The following is an 18,810-nucleotide window of genomic DNA, read 5'->3' on the forward strand; positions in this document are numbered from 1 at the left end:
GCTCTCGTCGTGACGGGTCGTGTTCATCCTGGCGGTCGTCTTTGTCTTCTCATCTTTATACATTCTTATCTTCCTTATCCTCCTTTCTCCTTTCTTGGGTCGTTATTCATTTTACTCTCATTATCTATAATTTATAATTATTAAATACCTATATATTGCTTACCAGGCCGCATAGAAGCCGAGAAACGTAGTAATGTTCTTAAAAAAATTTCACTAAGAAGTCACTTAAGGTCATGTTCATTCCTTATAAACTTTCCTTATTAAGACTTCTCATAGCTCGGTCTATAGAGCTTGGGCCCCCCACACGCTTCGGGCTCAGGGTTCGAGCCTCCTAGAGCCCAGGTAAACGGAGCCCTTAACGTGCCGTGTGTCTTTACTGTCTTTATACACTATGACCTTCAAGGTTACTTGCAGGTGGTTCTGGGGATCAATGTCCCTAGTTGGTGGTCTGGTCAACCAGACTGTTCGTCGCCTCCGCTCGCAGTCTCGACTAAGGCACAGCTCGGTTGATCAGGTAACTTTTAAAGGTGCTTGTCAAGTTCTCTCCGGAGTCCCCCCCCCGGGGGAGAGAGCCCTCCCCAGGGAGAAAGAGCCCCCCCCCCAGGGAGAAAGAGCCCCTCCCACAGGGGGAGAAAGCGCCCCCCAGGGGGAGAGAGCCCCCCCCAGGGGAGTGTGTTGAAGTCTTGGACCTTTAATGTTGATAGCATCGTTGCTAGTTTTCAACTGGTCAGCTGTATTGAAAGACTTAGAGCCAGTAGAGCTGGTTGTCTTATGGGCAGTACTAAGGCCAAGTGTTAGGATATGTTGATAATGTAGTAATATTAATACCTGTCAAAGCTGATACGAATTATTGTTTATATAAATTGCACTGGATAGAGTAGCTTAGGATATTTCTACCCTCCTCCACGTTCAAGTCCTTCAAGGGGGCGCACAAATCCACTCTGTACAAGTCCACAAAACACAGTACAAGAATCACCTTTCACATTGCAGGTTAAATATAGTAAACACAGCATCTTTGACTTTGATATACGGCCTCGCATTAAATTCTAAGAAACATACCATAATTGTTTTTAACTCACTATAGTCGTTTTATCCAGATTTTGACCCAAAACTTCCGAGCAGAGCTATTCCAGTCAAATTTTCCCTAAGGCTTCTGGGTTCACCCCGTCCTCCCAATAGCACGTCGCATTTTGACGTATACTATTCGCAAGTTCAAAAATCGTCGTATTAGAAAATGGCAGTGGGTCGCGAAATTGACATACTGTCCCGTTTTCTGTTTTGGGTCCTCTGGTAGGTTAGGGCATAAAATAAGGGCACTTTAGTACGACGGTTTCTTGACGTTGGCAAAACTGAGGAGGACAGGCTCGTGTGTTATGTTATATCCAATGTCATCCAAAAATGACCGATTTCGTTACAAATGCTACTTATTACGTGGGGCAACGAGTTGGCCACTAAACCTGTAGAAATATATCTCAAACGAATGATATTATTTAGTCTGTTGGGAATCGACCATTCAAGTGATGTATAAAGATTCAATTTTTTGTAGGGGAATGTCTAAAGCTTTTTTAGTAATCTAGCAAGATATCATTTACCCAATGTCTCCTCTGTTATATTTTCGTTAAACTCTTACAAGGTTCCTCAGGTTTTACTTCTAATATTTCTCACATTACCTTCCACCCGTTACTCAGATTTTCCTAGAATTAATATAAATGTAAGAAAATCCAACTTGAGAATGAGTGACTGTTGGTGAGGTAATGACAACTAGGGACAGAAGGGGACATTTCCCTGGTGGACGGAATTATCAGGGGGAAAACGCCAAGCCATTACGGCTCTATAGCACTTGGAAGGGGTCAGGATAAGGATTCATGCAGGTCGGCGTTCAATCCCCGACTGTCCAAGTAGTTGGGGACCATTCCTTCCCCCGTCCCATCCCCTGGTGGGATATTTGATATTATTAAGGAGCTTGTCACTAAGAGGTTGCTTGAAAACCATTAAATCCCATTGAAGTGTGATCTAGGGTGGCTGTTGTTGTTAAATATTTGCTACCTGGAACAAAGTTCCAAGCAGCACGGGCTATGGTGAGCCCGTAGTGCCTTAGGGGGTGGCTAGGACATTTTGCCCATTGTGTAGAACTCGTTATTATATGTTTCAAGTGTATTTTTAATTTGTTCGTTGCTGGTAACGCATAGGAAATGTAAATTGATATAAATTCATGTTTTGTTTGGGCAAGTTTCGGCATGAAAATTGTATGCAATATTTTGATGTCACACTACTCGAATTTTTAGCTTATATCATAATTGACCTCAAACTGAAAGTCAGCATTGACTTATAAGTTAAAACTAACTTACTAATATACAAGCTGTAGGCTTGATACACCTTTGTTACGGTTGTTGCTTTGTTGTTTGTTCCCCTTCCTCCAATTTCCTCTCCTTCCCTTCCTTCCCTCCCATTTCCTCTCCTTCCCTTCCTTCCCTCCCTTTCCCTCTCCTTCCCTTCCTTCCCCCTCCTTTCCTCCCTTACTCCACTCCTTTCTCTCCCTTACTCCTTCCCTCCGCCCTCTCTCTTGCTGCTCTGCTCATTCTCTTCTTACAGTTTTCTCGACTTTCTCTGCGCATTTCTCCCTCTTCTCTACTCCTTCCTCTTCTCTACTCCTTCCTCTTCATTCACTGCCTGGAAACCAACCTCTTCCAAGGGTGGGGTGGGGGGGGGGGTGGATTGTGAACACCGGCCGTCACCTCCCCCCCCCCTACCACGTTCGAACATATCCGGAACAAGTGCTTCACTGACGAATTTTGTTCGAATCACAACGCTATAAATGCTTCACCCACGTACTTCAAATACAAATAATCGCCAACAGAACCTAAACACCTAACCTAACCTATGCCTATATATGCACAATATGCTAATATATTATAATATTAATTTATACTTGAGAAAATTCCCGTTTTGAATGAACAGCATGTTAAAATTTATGAATGCGTCTGTGGGGTTGACCGCTGGATGTAATGGACTTGAGTCGAGGACGGGTTGCTGTACGGGGCGTCGAGTGGACTGCACTGAAAGTAGTAGTTGTGGAAGCAACCCCAATCCATGAAACAAATCCACAAGGGCCAGGAGCTCCTGGCCCTTGTGGATTATCAACGGAACTCCATCCACCTCATCCATAACCTAAAGCCAGATTCGACCAAGAATTTCAACGTAATAATAGTTAATACACAGAAATCACAATAACCTGATATATCACGATATATAACATGATATATCACTATATAAGATGCATCTGGGAAGGTCCCGTGCGTGGGTTCGAACCTTCATAAAGACCCTTGCCAATTTGTTGGTCAGAATAGTTAAGTTATAACGCGATGTGGAGAGCAAGCCTAATAGGCGGGGTATCAAGAGCTAGAGCTCACTCCCCCGTAGTCACTGTTAGGTAAACACCTCCCCCCCTCCCCCTCCTACCCCACCAATCGCTTACAATTAGTCAGATCCTCTATGATCCCGGCCAGGTTAGGTTCCTGATCCTCTCTTGAGCGCTCCGGAAGAGGATTTGATCCACGGATTGTCTGCAGGTCCCCGTGGCTTACCAGCTGACGTGGCCTGGCCCACTGTGGGCCCCTGGTTATACCACTTCTCGTCTCGTACGTCTCATTTGTTACGGAGTCAACCAATCCGTTAAAAATGCGACGAACTGGTGCAGTTTAAAGCCTGGCTACCTGGGGCCAGATTCACGAAGCCGTTACGCAAGCACTTACGAACGTGTACATCTCTCCTTAATCTTTGACGGCTTTGGTTACATTATTAAACAGTTTACAAGCATGAAAACTTGCCAATCAACTGTTGTTATTGTTATAAACAGCCTCCTGGTGCTTCAGAGCTCATTAACTGTTTAAATTTTTAAAACAAAATCGCCAAAGATTGAGAAAAGAAGCACGGGTTCGTAAGTGCTTGCGTAACTGCTTCGTGAATCTGGCTACCGGGTCTGTCTGCGTTAGATGCGCGAGGCAGACACTGTACAGGGATCCTTAACCCTTGTACAGTGCACCCCTGTTTAGCAGAGCAGCTTCGTGGAGCTCATCACTAAAAGTAATTATTTAAGTCAATTGGGGAAAAAATCGCGGATAGTGATTGGATCACTGGGGAAAATCGCAGATGGTGATTGGACCATTAGAGGAAATCGCAGTTAGTGATTGGATTACTGGGGAAAATCGCAGATGGTGATTGGAACACTGAAGGAAATCGCAGATGGTGATTGGACCATTAGAGGAAATCGCAGATAGTGATTGGATCAACGGGAAAAATCGCAGATGGTGATTGGAACACTAGAGGAAATCGCAGATAGTGATTGGATCACTGGAGGAAATCGCGGATGGTGATTGGCGCCGAGTAAGGGTTAACCGCCTTCATAGCGATCGAGCCACTTTTAAGGGTCCTCGCGGCTGAGTGGACAGCGTTCGGGAGTCAGTCTTCGGACCAGGGCTCGATTTCCGGCCGAAACAAAAATAAATGGGATGTTTCTTTCACCCGATGCCTCTGTCCACCTAGTAGCTAGCTGTTTTGGGCTGCCTCCTGGAGAAGTGCGCGCGTGCGCGATATATGAGATAGGTCGGGAGTGAAAACACTATAGAAAACCGACGGTCAGAAAGGCGGGGTCCAAGAGCTAACGACTGGATCCTACAGACAGATCCGTTGGTTGCCTGATCGATGCTCCCGAGGCACACATTTATTTCTGCTAAAGTTACTGGATCAGCCTGCCTCTGATTGGCGAGCATGCGGGATGCCAACACAAAAAGCCACACTGATCATGCAATCGTCAGGAAAATCCGGTTCCAGACATAATCTCGCAATATACAACAGGTGAACCACAGGTAAACAACCCGACGGGAAGAATTTTCAGTGCATCCAGCAGCATTATAAGGGAGGGAGCCGAGCGGACAGCACATTGGACTTGTGGTCCTGGGTTCGATCCCGGGTGCCGGCGAGAAACAATGGGCAGAGTTTCTTTCACCCTATGTCCCTGTTACCTAGCAGTAAAATAGGTACCTGGGTGTTAGTCAGCTGTCACGGGCTGCTTCCTGGGGGTGGAGGCCTGGTCAAGGACCGGGCCGCGGGGACACTAAAGTCCCGAAATCATCTCAAGATAACCAAACAATGCCTTCAAGGGTGGTGATGCAATCCCTTGCAGACGAGGAGTCACAGTAACGGGGCTGAAATATGTTGACCAGACCACACACTAGAAGGTGAAGGGACGACGACGTGTGTTGGGATCGAACTGTTGACAACCCAACACATTTAATTTAGGTTTATTCTGAATGTTTATCCTAATGCTTCGTTGTACTACAACGGGGTACATGAATCTGAACAGGTGTCAGCCTCAGCCGGACCTGTTGTCAGGTGCGACACACTTTGTGCCCAGGTCTGACAAAGGACAAGAAAATAAGATGGTATAAAACTTCATCATGGATATATTGTGATATATCTCTAATCACCTTATATATATATATATACATGTAAAATATTGTATATATATATATATGTGCATTGTACACAAGTACAGTTAAATATATATATATATATATATATATAGAGAGAGAGAGATACTACGACCATGCTACGGTCGTCTCTTGTCCGATTGATCTTCCCACTTATAAATCATCTACTTTCCTGCAATTTGTACCGCTATCAGGAAAATCAGCGCGTTACCTCCACGCCGACCTCTAAATCTCACAGCTGTTATCTTCCATAACTTTCAAGAACGTCGACCATGCCTCGAGGTCCTCTAACTGCATGAGGGTGGAGCACACTAACAGTTGGGTCCGTTGGTCACACATCCAAACGCGACGACAGCCTGTTGACTCAATGGAGGGGAGTAGATGTCTGTCTCTCCACATGCTCCGGCCAGCACACGTTACCTCGCCCGGTGGTTCTGATTGGCTAACAGAAATTCCCGCCACCGGACGAGCCATACCGTGCTGACCGTTAACGATCTCCATGGTTGTTAACCTCGTTCTTCCTGTAATAATGAACGTATGACTTAAATAATCGTGCCTTTATGCGATGAAATAACACGATACGATATATCGTAACACGTTTCAGTCCGTCCTGGACCATTCTCAAGTCGAATGTGAGAATGGTTCAGGACGGACCGAAACGTCGTCGTCCCTTCACTTTCTAGTGTGTGGTCTGGTAAACATACGATCACTTCATAAGTGGTGATACAATACCTTCAAAAGGTATAACCGGTGAGGTGAAAGAATTGTATTAACATCATTGAAGGTATTGTATTATCACCATTCAAGGGATTGTATCATCTTTCAATGGATTGTATTATCACCATTGAGGGTATTGTATTACCTTCACAGGTGATAGATAATACAGTACCTTCAAAGGCGACAATACAATACCTTAAAGTTGAAACAAAACTTATATCTATTTATATTTAGCAATAAACGTACAGAAACACTCATGTGCGCGCACGCACATGCGCATATGTACACACGCATGTGTACACGCACACGCGCATATGTACACACGCATGTGTACACGCACACGCGCGCACATAACCACAGATTCAGTCATCACAATAATATTGCAACTCATCCTTCGCCTCCGGACAAATATCGAAAAATCCGGTGATGGTGTAGGATAATACTCCGGTTATCCGAATTGCTTATACGGCAGGAAATGTTGCCGAGTCAGTGGACAGCGTCTCCCCCCTTCCCCCCCCCCCCTCAAACGAAGACCTCCTCAGTGCTTGTCAACTTCCAAACTTGACAACCAAAATTTTTATTCAATTTCGAAATCCGTTTCGATATATATATATATATATATATATATATATATATATATATATATATATATATATATATATATATATGTCCTCGGTTCCTGTCCAGAAGCGGAGGAGCTTCAAGAGATCCATAACCTTTAGGCATTTGTCTTGTATGTTTTGTAACCTTTAAATACACAATAAAGGAAAAAAAAAAAAGGGAAGGGAGAAAAGCACACAGAAACTGTATTGGAGGGGACCTACATTCCCTCCAATGCGTTATGTGTGGTTTCCTCCGAGGCTATGGGTCCCCCTTCTTCCAGCCAGAGGTATATATATATATATATATATATATATATATATATATATATATATATATATATATATATATATATATATATATATATATATATTCCTACTTAGTCCGTTCATGGTATTTACCACTGCGTACAAAATACAACCGTTTGGTCTACCCCAGAAGCGTACGAACCCAAGCAACCCACCAAACCTATTGACGGCGATGCATAGATAACGTCGATGTTACGGTGCTTGAATGTTTATTAATACGTCGCATTTTTTTACGAATTGTTCGATTTCATGAACAATGTGACGTATTGGTCACGTTGTCACTCACCTAAGTCCTTCAAAGTCAGGTATTTATACTAACTTAATCCTTCAAAGTCAGGTATGTGTGCTAACTCGCAAGATAACGTAAGTTTAGGGTAACGTAAGTAAATGTTACTCTCCTTGTTCGGTAAACTGTTTGCTTTGTGACAGTTAAGCAAGTCCCAGCTGTGTCTGGGTGCAAGTGACAGGATGAACAACCCAGCGGGTTTTCTTCCTATTGGGGAGTGTTGTACATGCTGCTATGGCGGTGTGTCCACTCACAAGATGAGTGGCGCTGCCCAATACTGTCACTATGGCGGTGTGTCCACTCACAGGATGAGTGGCGCTGCCCAATACTGTCACTATGGCGGTGTGTCCACTCACAGGATGAGTGGCGCTGCCCAATACTGTCACTATGGCGGTGTGTCCACTCACAGGATGAGTGACGCTGCCCAATACTGTCACTATGGCGGTGTGTCCACTCACAGGATGAGTGGCGCTGCCCAATACTGTCACTATGGCGGTGTGTCCACTCACAGGATGAGTGGCGCTGCCCAATACTGTCACTATGGCGGTGTGTCCACTCACAGGATGAGTGACGCTGCCCAATACTGTCACTATGGCGGTGTGTCCACTCACAGGATGAGTGGCGCTGCCCAATACTGTCACTATGGCGGTGTGTCCACTCACAGGATGAGTGGCGCTGCCCAATACTGTCACTATGGCGGTGTGTCCACTCACAGGATGAGTGGCGCTGCCCAATACTGTCACTATGGCGGTGTGTCCACTCACAAGATGAGTGGCGCTGCCCAATACTGTCACTATGGCGGTGTGTCCACTCACAGGATGAGTGACGCTCCAAGCAACAGCCTGGTGGACCAAACTCTCACAAGTCGAGCCTGGCCTCGGGCCGGGCTTGGGGAGGAGAAGAACTCCCAGAACCCCATCAACCAGGTATCAACCAGACAGCCCAATAGGCTGAGACACCTGCACACTAGTTGTTGGACAGTTGAAAGGAGGGACCAAAGAGCCGGAACGTCAACCCCTGCCAGCACACTTGGGCACACCATCCATACCCAGTTACATGGATAGAAGTTAATAGCTTATTTGTCATTGAATTTTTGTATTTGTATTTAAATGTTGAGTGGGGGGTAGTTATTGGAAACGTGGGTGGTGGGCAGCATGGTGGGGGGGACGTGGGTGGTGGGCAGCATGGTGGGGGGGGGACGTGGGTGGTGGGCAGCATGGTGGGGGGGGGGGACGTGGGTGGTGGGCAGCATGGTGGGGGGGACGTGGGTGGTGGGCAGCATGGTGGGGGGGGGGACGTGGGTGGTGGGCAGCATGGTGGGGGGGGGGACGTGGGTGGTGGGCAGCATGGTGGGGGGGGGGGTAGTTATTGGAAACGTGGGTGGTGGGCAGCATGGTGGGGGGGGGGGTAGTTATTGGAAACGTGGGTGGTGGGCAGCATGGTGGGGGGGGGTAGTTATTGGAAACGTGGGTGTGGGCAGCATGGGGGGGGGTAGTTATTGGAAACGTGGGTGTGGGCAGCATGGGGGGGGGGGTAGTTATTGGAAACGTGGGTGGTGGGCAGCATGGTGGGGGGGGGGTAGTTATTGGAAACGTGGGTGGTGGGCAGCATGGTGGGGGGGGACGTGGGTGGTGGGCAGCATGGTGGGGGGGGGTAGTTATTGGAAACGTGGGTGTGGGCAGCATGGGGGGGGGGTAGTTATTGGAAACGTGGGTGGTGGGCAGCATGGTGGGGGGGGGGACGTGGGTGGTGGGCAGCATGGTGGGGGGGGGACGTGGGTGGTGGGCAGCATGGTGGGGGGGGGGGTAGTTATTGGAAACGTGGGTGTGGGTAGCATGGGGGGGGGGTAGTTATTGGAAACGTGGGTGGTGGGCAGCATGGTGGGGGGGGACGTGGGTGGTGGGCAGCATGGTGGGGGGGGGACGTGGGTGGTGGGCAGCATGGTGGGGGGGGGACGTGGGTGGTGGGCAGCATGGTGGGGGGGGGTAGTTATTGGAAACGTGGGTGGTGGGCAGCATGGTGGGGGGGGGGGTAGTTATTGGAAACGTGGGTGGTGGGCAGCATGGTGGGGGGGGGTAGTTATTGGAAACGTGGGTGGTGGGCAACATGGGGGGGGAGGGAGGGGTGGGGTGACATGGGTGGTGGGCAGCATGGTGGGGGGGAGGGAGGGGTGGGGTGACATGGGTGGTGGGCAGCATGGTGGGGGGGAGGGAGGGGTGGGGTGACATGGGTGGTGGGCAGCATGGTGGGGGGGAGGGAGGGGTTGGGGTACATGGGTGGTGGGCAGCATGGTGGGGGGGAGGGAGGGGTGGGGTGACATGGGTGGTGGGCAGCAGGGTGGGGGGACAAGGGTGGTGGGCAGCATGGTGGGGGGGAGGGAGGGGTGGGGTGACATGGGTGGTGGGCAGCATGGCCTGGGGAGGGTTGGGTGGGGGGACATGGGAGGTGGGCAGCATGGTGGGGGGACATGGGTGGTTGGCAACATGGTGGGGGGGAGGAAGGGAGGGGGGGACATGGGTGGTGTCAGAACGCAGGGTTGAATACGAAGAACCGCTTAAGGTCTGAGCGTCTCCTGGGAGCTGCTTGGCTCTCGGCCTTGTATACACTGCTTGCCTACTGCAGGCTGCCTGAGAGCCAGTCCAGTCAGTCCAGTCAGTCCAGTCCAGTCCAGTCCAGTCCAGTCCAGTCCAGTCCAGCTTCAATACAGTACATCTCAGTACAGCTAGTCAGTCTCTCTTTTGTCTATCAGTGAATTGAAAGTAAAGGAAGGAAGGAAGAGAGGGAGGGGACCGAAAGAGAGGGGAAAGGGAGAGAAGGGGAAACGAAAGAGGCCGAAGGAGAGAGAGAGAGAGATGGAAGTGGGGGAGACAGGCAGGAGGAAGATCCTACTTCACACGATACGCATTTTATATTCCTGTCTATAAACAAGGGAGGCCGGAGTAAATTTCACGCAGCTCTGTTTTGTAAACATTGTGAAGCCTGCATGCAAGCGTGTTTTATATATATATATATGTTTCGTATTTCCCAGATTTCCAGGATTTGAGTAGCTCGGGGTTTATGACATCATTTTCCTGAGCCTGTGAACGTATTGTCTAACATGGAGCTTCTGTATTTGTTGGTGCTTTTCTCCTGTGTTTGGGACTATTTTGAGTGTGTGACTATTTTGAATGTGTGACTATTTTGAGTGTTTGTGACTATTTTGAGTGTGTTTGTGACTATTTTGAGTGTTTGTGACTATTTTGAGTGTGTGACTATTTTGAGTGTGTGACTATTTTGAGTGTTTGTGACTATTTTGAGTGTTTGTGACTATTTTGAGTGTTTGTGACTATTTTGAGTGTTTGTGACTATTTTGAGTGTGTGACTATTTTGAGTGTTTGTGACTATTTTGAGTGTTTGTGACTATTTTGAGTGTGACTATTTTGAGTGTGTGACTATTTTGAATGTGTGACTATTTTGAGTGTTTGTGACTATTTTGAGTGTGTTTGTGACTATTTTGAGTGTTTGTGACTATTTTGAGTGTGTGACTATTTTGAGTGTTTGTGACTATTTTGAGTGTTTGTGACTATTTTGAGTGTGTGACTATTTTGAGTGTTTGTGACTATTTTGAGTGTGTGACTATTTTGAGTGTTTGTGACTATTTTGAGTGTTTGTGACTATTTTGAGTGTTTGTGATTATTTTGAGTGTGTTTGTGACTATTTTGAGTGTTTGTGACTATTTTGAGTGTTTGTGACTATTTTGAGTGTGTTTGGGACTATTTTGAGTGTGTTTGGGACTATTTTGAGTGTGTTTGGGACTATTTTGAGTGTTTGTTATTATTTTGAGTGTGTTTGGGACTATTTTGAGTGTGACTATTTTGAGTGTTTGTTACTATTTTGAGTGTGTTTGTGACTATTTTGAGTGTGTGTGTGACTATTTTGTGTGTGTTTGGGACTATTTTGAGTGTGTTTGGGACTATTTTGAGTGTGTTTGGGACTATTTTGAGTGTTTGTGACTATTTTGAGTGTGTTTGTAACTATTTTGAGTGTGTTTGTAACTATTTTGAGTGTGTTAGTAACTATTTTGAGTGTGTTAGTAACTATTTTGAGTGTGTTAGTAACTATTTTGAGTGTTAGTAACTATTTTGAGTGTGTTTGTGACTATTTTGAGTGTGACTATTTTGAGTGTGTTAGTAACTATTTTGAGTGTTAGTAACTATTTTGAGTGTTAGTAACTATTTTGAGTGTGTTTGTGACTATTTTGAGTGTGACTATTTTGAGTGTGTTAGTAACTATTTTGAGTGTTAGTAACTATTTTGAGTGTTAGTAACTATTTTGAGTGTGTTAGTAACTATTTTGAGTGTGTTAGTAACTATTTTGAGTGTGTTAGTAACTATTTTGAGTGTGTTAGTAACTATTTTGAGTGTGTTTGTAACTATTTTGAGTGTGTTTGTAACTATTTTGAGTGTGTTAGTAACTATTTTGAGTGTGTTAGTAACTATTTTGAGTGTGTTAGTAACTATTTTGAGTGTGTTTGTAACTATTTTGAGTGTGTTAGTAACTATTTTGAGTGTGTTTGTAACTATTTTGAGTGTGTTTGTAACTATTTTGAGTGTGTTTGTAACTATTTTGAGTGTGTTAGTAACTATTTTGAGTGTTAGTAACTATTTTGAGTGTGTTTGTAACTATTTTGAGTGTGTTTGTAACTATTTTGAGTGTGTTAGTAACTATTTTGAGTGTGTTAGTAACTATTTTGAGTGTGTTAGTAACTATTTTGAGTGTGTTTGTAACTATTTTGAGTGTGTTAGTAACTATTTTGAGTGTGTTTGTAACTATTTTGAGTGTGTTTGTAACTATTTTGAGTGTGTTTGTAACTATTTTGAGTGTGTTAGTAACTATTTTGAGTGTGTTTGTAACTATTTTGAGTGTGTTAGTAACTATTTTGAGTGTGTTAGTAACTATTTTGAGTGTGTTAGTAACTATTTTGAGTGTGTTTGTAACTATTTTGAGTGTGTTAGTAACTATTTTGAGTGTGTTTGTAACTATTTTGAGTGTGTTTGTAACTATTTTGAGTGTGTTTGTAACTATTTTGAGTGTGTTAGTAACTATTTTGAGTGTGTTTGTAACTATTTTGAGTGTGTAACTATTTTGAGTGTGTTAGTAACTATTTTGAGTGTGTTTGTAACTATTTTGAGTGTGTAACTATTTTGAGTGTGTAACTATTTTGAGTGTGTTTGTAACTATTTTGAGTGTGTAACTATTTTGAGTGTGTAACTATTTTGAGTGTGTAACTATTTTGAGTGTGTAACTATTTTGAGTGTGTAACTATTTTGAGTGTGTAACTATTTTGAGTGTGTAACTATTTTGAGTGTGTAACTATTTTGAGTGTGTAACTATTTTGAGTGTGTAACTATTTTGAGTGTCGTGCACTTTTAGCTTGAGTTTGTGGAGTGGTTTGCTGCATTGTTTTTTTTTTTATATTCTTGGTTTTGCATTCATTTGTGTTTTATTTTCTTGTTTACAATCTTGAACATGTTAATGTTTTTTTTTATATTCTCGAATGTCAGAGGTAAATGGAGCTTGAGGGCCGGGACCAGTGGGTCCCCCAGGGTTCGGTTCCAGTGGGTCCCCCAGGGTTCGGTCCCAGTGGGTCCCCCAGGGTTCGGTTCCAGTGGGTCCCCCAGGGTTCGGTTCCAGTGGGTCCCCCAGGGTTCGGTCCCAGTGGGTCCCCCAGGGTTCGGTCCCAGTGGGTCCCCCAGGGTTCGGTCCCAGTGGGTCCCCCAGGGTTCGGTCCCAGTGGGTCCCCCAGGGTTCGGTTCCAGTGGGTCCCCCAGGGTTCGGTCCCAGTGGGTCCCCCAGGGCTCGGTCCTAGTGGGACCAGTGGATCCCCCAGGGCTCGGTCCTGGGACCAGTGGGTCCCCCAGGGTTCGGTTCCAGTGGGTCCCCCAGGGTTCGGTCCCAGTGGGTCCCCCAGGGTTCGGTTCCAGTGGGTCCCCCAGGGTTCGGTTCCAGTGGGTCCCCCAGGGTTCGGTCCCAGTGGGTCCCCCAGGGTTCGGTCCCAGTGGGTCCCCCAGGGTTCGGTCCCAGTGGGTCCCCCAGGGTTCGGTTCCAGTGGGTCCCCCAGGGTTCGGTCCCAGTGGGTCCCCCAGGGCTCGGTCCTAGTGGGACCAGTGGATCCCCCAGGGCTCGGTCCTAGTGGGACCAGTGGATCCCCCAGGGCTCGGTCCTGGGATCACCTCGCCTACGTGAATGACATACCCAACGGAGAGACGTTGTATATACCAAAGTTTGTAGATGATACATAACTAATACAGAACGTAAAACCCAATGATGAGTGACTGTAACTCCAGAACAACGTGGACAAACTAGAGGGGGGGGGGGCTGACAAATGGTTGTTAGAGTTCAACCCCAACACGTGTAAGATAACGAGGACGCGAAAGGGAGATGATAGTCCAGAGGGAATCTACAGAATAAGATGACGGCAGCTACAGGAATCGGAAACACTTTGAAGTGGGTGTAATTCCAGCTGTAACACACACACACACACACACACACACACACACACACACACACACACACACACACACACACACACACACACACACACACACACAAACACACACACACACACACACACACACACACACACACACGGAGACATGATCACAACCTACAAAATCCTCAGGTGAATAGACTGGGTAAACAAGGATAAACTATTCAACACTGGTGGGACGCGAACAAGGGGCCACAGGTGGAAGGTGAGTACCCACATGAGCCACAGGGACGTTAGAAGGAACTTTTTCAGTGCCAGAGTAGTTAACAGGTGGCATGCATTAGGCAGTGATGTGGTGGAGGCTGACTTCATACACAGTTTTAAATGTAGATATGACAGAGCCCAATAGGCTCAGGAATATGTACACCGGTTGATTGACTTTTGAGAGGCGGGACCAAAGAGCCAAAGCTCAACCCCCGCAAGCACAAATAGGCGAGTACACACACACACACACACACACACACACACACACACACACACACACACACACACACACACACACACACACACACACACACACACACACTGTATAACATCAGCGGCATATGGAAAGCAGGAAAATATTTGAAAGCCATTTAAAAATGTTAATTAAGACTGGAAACAAATATCTCGTGTGAGGCTAATTACTAGACTATGCAGCACCGGTTCTATTTTCATTAGTTGGTCTTTAAACTGCTGAGGATTTGCCTCCGGTGACTTATATACAAGGACACTAACAACATTTAAGATTATCAGCACTTCCACCATATCATTTGTGGTGTTTAGCAGCTCAGTACAGATGAGTGTGTCTGTGTGTGTGTCCCAGTTACATTGGTTGCAAATGTAACTTCAGAAAGGTTTGCTATAGACAATTACATGTTTTGGTTATAAGTATTTAGATTGGTTTGATATATTGGCTTCAATTTTGCACTGTCTTGGGACCATTAGCATATACTATATATTTTGTTCAGTTATAATGTTAGTGGGAGTATTAAAGTTCCAATATCCTCAGAACTGGAAATGTATAGATTGATTTCAATCTTTAACAATCATCACAGATTAGTTTAATTTTTTATTTTTTTTTTTAGGGATTTTACTTAGTTCATAATCATAATTTCCAGCGTTGTGTCGGGCTGTGGCTGGACCCCGGGCGCGCCTGTGGGGGGCTCGACCCCGGGTCAGTGTGAGAGTCTATACAGTGTCATACTATCTACCCACAAAACCTCTCTTCATGTAGGATTATTTTCTTTTGCAACTTCATCTTCATCCTTCGTGAAGTGTGAAATGGGGGCTCGATTTCCGTGGAGTTTCTCAACAAACTATAAACATTGTTAAGAGAGAATCCTGCTTTCTCTCACGTATGGATACCTTCACACATAAATATAACCCATCATAATGAGACAGACATTGCAGCCAAATTAGCGTGTAACAAGTTTGAAGTTGAATTAGATCTAGGTATCCCCATCTCTGCTGTCAAAACTGTATTGGTCCAAACATTCAGATCTGATAGGAAAGAACTTACTGACTCCCAACGACCTGAAAGTACTAGTATAAAAAGCTATGATTTGTTCAGATCTGAAACCTACATCTATGGACAGCACAAAACGTCCACTAGACTGTGCGACACAGTGGTTGCAAGGATCAGGTTGGGTTACCGTTACCTGTGGCAGGTGGCTGCAGGTGACGGGTCTCCCAATCCTGAGCACTCCAGTTGCAAACTCTGTGAGCAGGAACTACGGCATGATCTCCCGCACTACATCACTGAATGCCCAATTATTAGACCTTTCAGACCAGTTGGCATGAGGTACCTGGAGCTTTGCAATTACTTTATTCACTCTCGTATTCTTGAAGATATCCTCACAGTATACCCAAAATTTGCCAGTGCAGGCTATTAAACACATGACTCTGTATGACTAACCATCCTGCGAGATGGGGACTTGTATTACCACTGCTACCTTATTCAATCTTGTGTTGTTGATATCCTCAAAATGCATCCGGAGTCTGCCAGTGCAGACCGCTAATCACATGCCTCTGTATGACTAACCATCCTGTGTGATGGGGATTTTATAGCATCACCTAGTTAGCTTTTTTGACACACTGTACTCCACTTCATATAGTCTAGGGTAGCTGCACTAATGCAGATGTACCTAATATGTTAATAAAAAAAAAAAAAAAAAAAAAATTGTTAAGAGAGAATCCTGCTTTCTCTCACCCTGAAGAGGCCGTCCTTGGTCATCACCCACTACGGTGTTGTCAATGAAACAGTAGTAAAATATAGTGCGGTTACGTTGGGTGCTTGTTCTGAGGGAGGGAGGGAGGGAGGGACAGACAGAGGGAGGGAGGGACAGGGAACAGGAGACAGGGAACAGGAGACAGGAGACAGGAGACAGGGAGGGGAGGGAGTCAGTCCAGTCAAGTCATTGTCACCCGGGCACTCACTCTAGTTTCTATGTATATTCATAGACATTTCCATTAATGGATATACAATTATAAATGGTTGATATCTACATGTGTATAGTTTGGTGCGTGTGTATGCTCGCCTAGTTGTGCTGGCGGGGGTTGGGCTCTGCTCTTTCCGACCGCCTCTCAACTCTTAATAACTACTGACTGTTTACACACACACACACACACACACACACACACACACACACACACACACACACACACACACACACACACACACACACACACACACACGCACGCACGCGCGCACACGCACACGCGCGCGCACACCACACTCTCACACACTCTCACAGAGGAAGCAGCCACTAACAGCTGTCTTAACGCCCAGGAACCTATTTACTGCTGGGTAACAGAGGCATCAGGGTGAAAGAAACTCGGCCCATTTTGTTTCTCGCCGGCGCCGGGAATCGAACTCCGATTACGTGTCTACGTGCTGTCCACTCAACCACCAGCGCCTCCCCAGTAAGCGTGTACTCACCTAGTAGAACTTGCAGGGTCCAGCATGTGCTCTTAGGGCCATGGAGCTCCTCCATGTTGGTCTTGCCAACCTCATTAGTTCAGTGCAGTGACTCCAATCATTTTTCTTACATTTAAAACTGTGTATCGAGTTCACTTCGACAACTGCATTTGGTCCGTTCCTCATATTTATGACTCTTGGACTGAGAAAGTTCTCTCTGACATCTGTGATTCGTCTATTTCCAGTTTCCATTACTGTCTTCTCGTTCTGCTGTTTCTTAAGGTGTACTTGCCTATCAGTATTTACCTATCAGTGTCTATGGGGGAGTGAAGTCCAGTCCTGCTTGCCCTTTGCTTAACTACTCCGATTCAAATTCTTTGTCGAATCGGACCTTAAAGTTGTGGGTGGAGGTGGCTTCCACAACTTGCTCAGAGCATTCCACTTAGTCATACGTAAGAAAGTACCAGTACAGGGTACGAGTACTTTATGTCCCTTCGGCTCATTTGCGTGTCCAGCTTCCTCCTGTGTCCTCTAGTCCTGCTTTCTCTCAGTCTGGTGAGGCTGCTCTTGTCTACCTTATCTATTCGCCTGGGCATCTTGTAAGTTGTGATCATATCCCCTCTGTTCTTTCTGTCCTCTAGGGTTATGAGATTGTTTCATTGCCCTGTTAGTAACTCGGTTCTTTTAACTGTCACCAATCTTGTTGCAAACATTTGTACTTTTACAAGCGTGTGTACTCACGTAAAATGTCTGACATATTTAAAAGCATTTGAAAAGTCACATTTGGGAAGGTCGGGCGCGGGTTTTGGAAGGTCGGGCGCGCGTTTGGATGTTTGTGGCGGTGTTCAAAGCGAAATAGCTTCGTGTTGTGCTGGCTTAATGTTGCAAATGAAATTGGTATGGGCTGTTGACAAATCGTACACCAAAGAGGTATAGACAAATCGTTCACAAAAGCTTATTCAGTGTTAATGCCGTATAAATTATTGTTTGGGTTGGGACGGGTTAATTTGCTTGGGTTGGGTAAAGGTTAGGCTGGGTTGGGTTAAATAAGGGTTTAAACCCCATTAATACACAGGGAAGACTTCACAGGAGTATCGCTATTGTACTCCCCTAGTTGTGCTTGCAGGGGTTGAGTTCTGGCTCTTTGGTCCCGCTTCTCAACTGTCAATCAACTGGTGTACAGATTGCTGAACCTACTGGGCACTATCATATCTACATTTGAAACTGTGTATGGGGTCAGCCTCCACCACATCACTGCCTAATGCATTCCATTTGGGTAATGTGTAATCTTCCCTGTATATTGATGGGTTTTAAAACCCAATCTAACCCAACCCACCTCGCTTGGGTTAACTCGACTGTTCAAAGAGCAAACCCTCAGTGTCTGAGAAAGTCTCCCGCAAAGAAAAGTGGACCAACAGACAAAGTGTAGTGATAAAGTGTAAAACATTGAAGCCAAAAAATAAAAAATATTAACAAACTTTCAAGACGCACAAATCTGGCTCATCCTCGAATCAAATATGTCATCATATTTACGCAGTCAACATGACAGTTTACCCAACTATCGGTTAGGTAATTTGCGTATGGGTTTGTATGTTTTTTAGTAAATCGAAACCGTAGCAATTTTGTACGGAGTGAAAAATAGAGAGAGAGCGGGGAGGCTGGATGGGGCTACCCCCCCCCCCCCATCTCAACACGCGCATCCGACCCCTGCAGTTGCAGCTTCCAGAATTTTATCTCACCTTTAATCTCCGGGTTTATCGGTTTCTCTCAAGGGTTCCCAGCGAGGCTCCGCATCCTTGGTCTGGAATCTAGTTATTGCGGAGGTAATTGTTCGCGCTGGTTTACTGGCCATTGGAGGTGGCGTGGTGGTTGGCTAATGGGTATCCAGGGGGCGATTGCCCACTGGAGGTGTGGTGTTAGGTAGCCATGGGGAAAGCTTACCCACTGGGGAGTGTTACATCTTGGGACAGAGGTTAGTTACC

The 18,810-nt window shown here is 45.7% G+C and overlaps 1 protein-coding gene across 1 annotated transcript in view; it reads left to right on the forward strand.

Annotated features, from left to right (window-relative positions):
• Positions 1 to 18,810, forward strand: part of LOC123760990 (neurobeachin-like) — a 217,667-nt gene that overhangs the window by 125,696 nt on the left and 73,161 nt on the right. The gene's annotated exons all lie outside the window — the stretch shown is intronic.

This window comes from Procambarus clarkii, chromosome 41 (genome assembly GCF_040958095.1).
Source record: "Procambarus clarkii isolate CNS0578487 chromosome 41, FALCON_Pclarkii_2.0, whole genome shotgun sequence".
Lineage (NCBI taxonomy): Eukaryota > Metazoa > Arthropoda > Malacostraca > Decapoda > Cambaridae > Procambarus > Procambarus clarkii.